This window comes from Zingiber officinale, chromosome 2A (assembly GCF_018446385.1).
Source record: "Zingiber officinale cultivar Zhangliang chromosome 2A, Zo_v1.1, whole genome shotgun sequence".
NCBI lineage: Eukaryota > Viridiplantae > Streptophyta > Magnoliopsida > Zingiberales > Zingiberaceae > Zingiber > Zingiber officinale.
Window position 1 is genome coordinate 127,285,660 of NC_055988.1, and position 7,524 is coordinate 127,293,183.

General features: G+C 39.4%; 1 pseudogene; it reads right to left on the reverse strand.

Moving 5' to 3' along the window:
• Positions 1-1,345: 1,345 nt before the first annotated feature.
• LOC122043979 lies at positions 1,346-6,739 on the reverse strand (annotated as a pseudogene).
• Positions 6,740-7,524: the final 785 nt, after the last annotated feature.

The window sequence follows — 7,524 nt, forward strand, 5'->3', positions numbered from 1 at the left end:
AATTACTATGAGCAGTGATACCTAGCTTAGCATAGTTTATTAAATAATTAGCACTGCATGCAGCTAACATTATTTAAGTGAACTATCATCCAAGATCAATAGAATCCATGCAAAGCGCATTACATCCATTAACATCTTGAAACAAAATATTCATGCAATTTTCTGTGCCATTTTCCAGACTGCATTACCTTTGAGACCTGGTAGGCATAATATGCTTTTCCATTTTGCAAGTAACAAGTTTCCAGGAGCTGCAAATTGATCTGCAATAAATAGACCCATCACAAAAGCATAAGTGAAATAATTGAAGGAGGATGTTTGTGAGTGCATATATAGGAGAGGAAGAGGGGTGGTTTCAGCTTGACCATGGATTTACAGTGACAATTTATAAATGGATGGATTTGTTCAACTCTTAACCATGGTTAAAGAGTGTTGCTGTCAGATGGAGCCAAGTGGCTTGAGTTAGAGCTCATGGAGGTGGTGAGAGAACACTTGGCTCAAAGTGCGGGCATGCCTCTCAATACAACTTGGACTCCACCGCGCACACTTTGTGTCAGTTTAGATGTTCTGAAGAGGCGGAACCTTTCTCATGCCATTGTACCTATTTAACTCCATCTGAGGAAAAGACAAATTAAAGAAAAATCCTATTTTTATGATTGAGATCATTTTGAAAGTTAAATAAAACCGAGGTTGATCAGTGGATGCAAACATGTTAATCAGCTTGGAGATCCAAAGAGCAAGTCATTAAAGACATTCTCCAGGAAGGCAAATTTGAACTGTTTCAAAGCAGCATCGCAATAACTCAAGGAAAATAAATAAATAAAGAGAACGCAAAAACATGTTTAGCAAGTCACAAAGACTGATTCTTTTGTTCCCAAGATTGTGCATACCAAAGTTGTTGTGAACCGGACCAACCAACCAATTCAACAACCCGAAAACCGCAGCTTGAACTCACTGAACGAGTTGGGAGCATCTTACCTTTCCTATCTACCTTTTTTTCCTCTCATCCCAAACTTGTTTCTTTGTTTGCTTGGATAAGTAGGTTGCCCAATTGTAGGACTAGTAGTGTACCATGCCTTTCAATATCCTCCTATCTAACATATTTTCCTTTTCTTTTCCTTGCAAGATATCATATGAGAAAAAAAAAATGTGCAGTAATGCAAGAGTCAAATCTGAATGGCTCAACTTCTAACCAAAATGAAGGGCTCTCACAGCTGCATAAGAAACCATGAAGCATCTACGAAACTTTTTTATATTTTCCTGCAGTCAGAACAATTCTAGGAGAGTTGTCACAAATCGACAGAAAATGCAAATGCCCATGACGTATTCAGTCAGATGAAAGATTCACCTAAATCTGTGACTTCGGCAATCCATCAATGGGCAGGTGATGCGCCAGAATCTCGTCCGGCCAACACTTACCTGATAGTCCAAAGAAGAGGGCAACATCACCATCTTTGCCCATATTGTTGCTAGAGTGCAGGGAGAGAATGTTTCTTTTAGGCATTAGATAGTGCATCACACCGAACAAACCCTTCTTCATCTCCCCGGCATACTGTGTGCCAAGGATGACCACTTCTTTCCTATCAAGATTAAGATCAATGTTGGTGGAGGTAGTCATGTAGTGTGTGTATCGATTACATGGAAACTGGCCAGCATTGTAAATTGTGAAGTCCGGAGTACTGAAATCCTCCAGTTCTTCAGGCGTAGGACGGATGCACCTGCGATCCTTCCAATTATTTCATGCAAAAGAGAGTTTTTCTTCTTCTAGTTTACATGTTTTCCCTTGGCATTAAGGAGAGAAAGAGGAGCTAGTTAGCTCACTAACACTAATATATGCATATGTATGATCCAACCTGCTACTAACACAACTGTGATTCACTACTAGAGATCAACAGAACCAATGCAAAGATGACTTATCTGGATAACCGTCGAACTGTAGAATTGAAGAGCATCTTTAGCATTCTTATTAGTAGTATTTTTCACTTACATGTTGTGCATGAACAGGGAATGATAGGCCCTTGCAGAGAAAATTTGAACTTTGATTCGATGCTCGGGATCCCAGTTGAGGAATTGGTCATTCACAAATACCTTGTATCATTCAGATGGCATATTAGGATCTATGAGGAATTACATCAAACACTTGATGTGCATGTGTACCTTATCCAAAGAGTTGAGGTAATCGACAACCCTCTCCCTGTTCACCAGGAAGGTGTGCTCATCCATCTCTATGTTCGGTGAGCCTTTACGTGAATAGTGCACATACATTTTGAGAAGGAACCATCAATGGAAGGATCATGAATTAGTTGTGTGGACTTACTTTCCCCACCATAGCTCATTGGCAGTGGTTTCATCCTTGACGACGCGCTTGTCCCTCGGCGAATGACCAGTCTTCGTGTCGGACAAGGTAGCCAAGGCTCCAGTCGATGTTATGAATGATTCATGTTCATGTTTTATGGCTTGCTCGTAGAGTTCTACAAGGAATTCGTGATTCTTTCAATGAGAATGAAATGTGATGATTTGAGTGATGAAGAGGAGATGAGAGCAGATACAGGGCGGGGAGAGATTGTAGAGGACATGGGTAAACTTGAGGGCGTTGTCGCTAACGCTGATATATGGTCGACGTCAAGTAGTGGTGGTGCTCGGTGGCGACCTTGGTCGCCTCCGCCTTCCTGGCCAGATCACCCCTCACCACCTTCGGCCTTGTCTCCCTCGTCAGCGACGCCAATGAATCACTGCACACAGCACGATTTCATTACAAGAAACGCAAGAGAAAGATTGGATTCCACCTTCTTGTTCTCAAGAAGATGGAGATTAAATATTGACCTGATGGATTGGAGCTGGAGCTTCTGGCGCTCCTCCTCTGAGATGGTGGCGAAGGCAACATTGCCCTGCTACGCGCCGTCCTTGATGGGGGTGATCGGCGCCGACCTCTTCTTCTGCAGGGAGTGCAGTTCGTCGATGGTCTTCGCCTTCACCGCCGGCACGCTGTCGTCATGGCAGATCCCGTTCTCCAGTTTCTCCCTCCCGTGCGTCTGGATCTTCGGCAGCCCATTGGAGAACGCCGCCGCTCACCAGGAAACGAGAAGGAGCACAACGTCGTATGAGGAGAGGGAAAGATAAATGGCGGCTTAGGTTTGGGAACGCGAAAACACGGCGCCGAAAGAAAACAACGAGGGAAAGGAAAACAGCGAAGGGGGGAAATGCCAAATTCAATTACAATGGTTTTTTCAAAACTATTGTCGTAGCTGCTAAAAATGCGGATAAAGACAACGGTTTATAAAACCGTTGTAAAAAGTGTTGTCGTTTTAAAAAAAAGTCGCTCAATGACAACAGTTTTGCTAAAATCGTTGTCTTTTATATTTAATGGGGAGTTCAAAGACAACGGCTTTGGCAAAAACCGTTGTCTTTGAGCAAATACGCAACACTTTCTCTTAAAACCGTTGTCGTAGGGGTGTTGTCGTTTGCAGTTTTTGTTGTAGTGTGTTTTTCTTTAAATATTTTTTCTTTAAAACTGCTATATATTTACTTAACTTTTGAACCTGGTTGTCATGATCAAAAAGGGAAAAATTGTTGGTGTAGGGAGCACCAGACGATCAAACCTGTGTTTTGATAATGACAAAGCATTCAAAAGTTAAGATGTCTTGTTTTCTAACAAGTGATTGAGCTTGCAGGAAAGTCCTAAGTGTTCTTAGGCAAAAGTCCTAGTGGATACTAGGCAGGTGGAAAATCCTAGGGGGAGGTAACCGTAGGTCCTAAGGGATGGTAACTCTAGGTTATGGAAAACCCTAGGGGGTGGTAACCCTAGGTGGAAAGTCTTGGCGGGTCGAACGCTTTGGGCGAAATCCTAAAGTTAGGGACTTTAGGTGAAAATCTTGGTGGTTGTAGACCAGGTGGAAGTCTGGATGGGTCATGGAGCGGACGCCCAACATGAAGACCTGAAGTCTCCGGTGCTTAGCAAAAGTCCAGTCAGTTCGAAGGACCGGTCTAGCAACATGTAACTTCTCCTAAGAGGAGTAGGTGAGGGCGTGTTCCCTATTGAAGGAACAGTAGGCGTCGGTTCAACCTAGAATTTCAGGAGGAAATCCGAAGTCAAAATCGGACAATCCGAAAGTTGTCAAAAGTCATTTATTACTTAATTATTTGTTATTTGTCTAACTCTATTTTGCAGGAGACTAACACTTTTTACAGGGTTAGATTCAGCCTTGATCAATCGACCAAACATTTGGATCGATCGACCGAACCCCAATACAATAGGATCAGATTTCTAGAGATCAGACCAAGTTAGATCAAGGGTTTCTCGATCAAACCTAGGGATCAATCGACCGAACCAAAAATAAGCGGTGACCTGATCAAGCTGGGTTGATCGAATCAGATAAGGTGAAGACCATCGGCTGATCGATCGACCGAACGATAGGATCGATCGACCGAACGAAGGCTCTATCTAAAGAGGTTGCATCTAAATGAAAGGTCGGGCGGGTTTAGCAGGTTCGGTCGACCAAATCAAGGGATCGGTCGACCGATCCTAGTCGAGTCAAAACTTGATCCCGAGATCAGAGGATCTAGATCAGGTTTGAAGAGACTATAAAAAGGGGTCTCGGCTAGCATTTCACGAACACCAAAAATCAGAGTATTTGTGCTCCTGTGTGATGTTCCATAATGTTGCAACAACGTTCAACTGCTACACCAACAATAGATAAATCTTTCCATCATCTTTGTATTGTCGGTAACTTAGTTTAATATTGCAATTATACTTGTTCTTCTTGTAAAGATTTCTCGAGCTTATAGTGATTGCCCAACGTAAGCGATCAACGATCGTGGGCCTTGGAGTAGGAGTTGTCACAAGCTCTGAACTAAGTAAAAGAAAATTATGTTAGCATTGCTCTTATTCTCCTTCGTTATTCCGCTGCGTATTTTGTTTGTTTTCTGAAATGAGTGAAAAAACCACGAGTGTTATTCACCCCCCTCTCCTCTAGCATGTCATCGATCCTACATTTATAGGATTGTAATCTTCATTTGAAACTTGTCCAGGATTTATTGCACATTTCTTTTTTGAGAAATAAAAATTCAAACATAAGCTTACACCACTACTTTGATACCAAGGAAATAATGTATCATACCAAATTAGACATTTCAAATTCTATTATCATAGATTTTTTAAATTTCCAAATATAGATATACTATTTCCAATGAAGATTAAGTCATCTACATATAAGCAAACTATCAATATTTTGCCTCCATCTTCAAACTTATTAAAAAGAGTATGTTCATAAGGGCATCTTTTAAACCTTCCTTCAAAAAATAAATTTCTATACCATTATATAAAGTTTGTGGGGCTAGTTTTAACTTATATAGAGTTTTCTTTAATCTATAAACTTTATTCTTGTTACTGAATTTCAAATAATCAAAAGGTTGATCAATAAATACCTCCTCTTTCAAATCTTCATGGAGGAATGATGATTTCACATCCAACTAAAAAATAGGGCATGAATTTTAGCCGACATCACTATCACCAATTTGATTATATCATGTCTTGTCATAGGAGCAAAAACTTCTTTTTAATCGACACTAAATTCTTGCTTATATTCCTTTGCTACCAAACATACCTTGTACTTGTCAATCTCACAATTTTCCTTTAGCTTTGTCTTGTAAACTCATTTTACACAAATTATCTTTTGCCCTTTATTATGTTTTTTTTTCAATTATTGTAATTTCATCATCCATAGTCTTTCTTCATTTTCATTCTTTGATAGCTACTTCAAAGATAGTAGGGTCATAATCTGAAAACAAAATAACATGTACAAGTGGATCATCATCTTGGTCAATTCCACTCATCTCATAATTAGACATCTATGTTGGTCTTTTTTGAATACTTTGTATCCTTTAAAATTCAACTGTAACTGGACTATGATATGCTATTGGAATCTTTTGAGTAACTTTCTCATGTTGCTCATCCTCCATAGGGTGATACACTTTCTAATCATCATCAAAATTTATAAGGATATTTCTTTAATGTCATTTTAATTACATGAGCAAGTGACTTATTCATCAAAAAAATAATATAACGACTGATAATAATTTTTTTACTACTTGGATTATATAACTTATAAGATTTTGATTTATTAATCATACCAAGAAAAATATACTTTTCACCTTTGCTTTCTAGCTTTTTTTTTCCTTTGAATATGAACATAGACAATACATCTAAAAATCTGAAAATGATCAACAGTGGAGTTTTCTTCCACTCTAACCTTCTTTTGGTGTCATATTTGGAACATATAATGTGAGACTTGTATTCAATATATGAATGCTCTAATTAACTGTTTCTAGCTAAAATATTTTAGAAATACCACTTATCATTAGAAGGTCTCGCACTATATTCACAATAGTATAGTTCATCCTCTCGTATACACCATTTTGTTGGAGTAAATAAGTTGTTGTAAGTTTCCTATTGATCCCATGATTCTCAAAGAAATTTGTAAATTCATACTAGTTATATTCTCCATCATGATCCGTATGCAGAACTTTAATTGAGCTACTCAATTCTTTCTCAACAAGTACTTTGAAACCTCTTGTCATTGCTACCGATGGAATCCTCTACAAGCCTTCTAGCAATTGTGACGGTGGCCTTGGAGGAGGATGAGAAAGAGGCAGAGTTGATGCCATTTATGAGGTGAAACTTGTGCAGGTCTTCCCTGGAGAAGGAATCTTCACCACGGGAAGTCTGGCAGTGAGGTTGTGACATCGCTCCTTTTCTTTCTTCTCATTCGAGTTTACTTTTATTTCCTTCATCTTTCCATTCCCTTCCCTAAGGAAATATATCCATGATGGATTCCTTTTTCTTCTTGATCTATGCCTCTGAATAAACAAAGCATTATAGAGAATAGTATACGACAGCAACAATCAAACCCTTTGCCTCATTAAATAAGATCTAATGTGGTCAAAATCTCCCTTCTTTCATTCAATCTTCCTTATCGACCGCACCACTTAATTCAGATGCATACTAGTAGAGCCTTAATCTCAAGTAACTTAGTGGATCTCCGGTGAGCTTCCAATCCGTATATTAGAATTAACCTCTGTTGGGACCCTTGGCGGTCGACTAGAGGGGGGTGAATAGTCCTTGCAAAAATTAAGTAAATGAAAACCTTTCTCGAACAAATAACTTAATTAAAATAACACTTGCATATAAGAAATCCTAACAAGACTAAAAGATAGAGGCAAACAAGTTTACTTGGTTATAATCGAGGAAGTTGTTAATCCAAGGCAGATGAAGTCGCACTATGTTCTCCTTCAGGCGGAGAAGCCTCTTTACAGCAATGAAAGCGCAGAAAGACGGAAGCTAAACAGAAAAGGAAGTGTGTACAAGTGTTGCTTGGATATTTCTTATTGTTATTAGCTTCTGGGAGTAGGGCTATTTATATAGCCCTGCTCGGGGCGCCTGGAAGGGTTTCAGGTGTCTGGAATAGGATAATATTTTATCTCCAACGCAACGGTACATGGCACGCCAAATTTAGCTAAGAATTGGGTTCT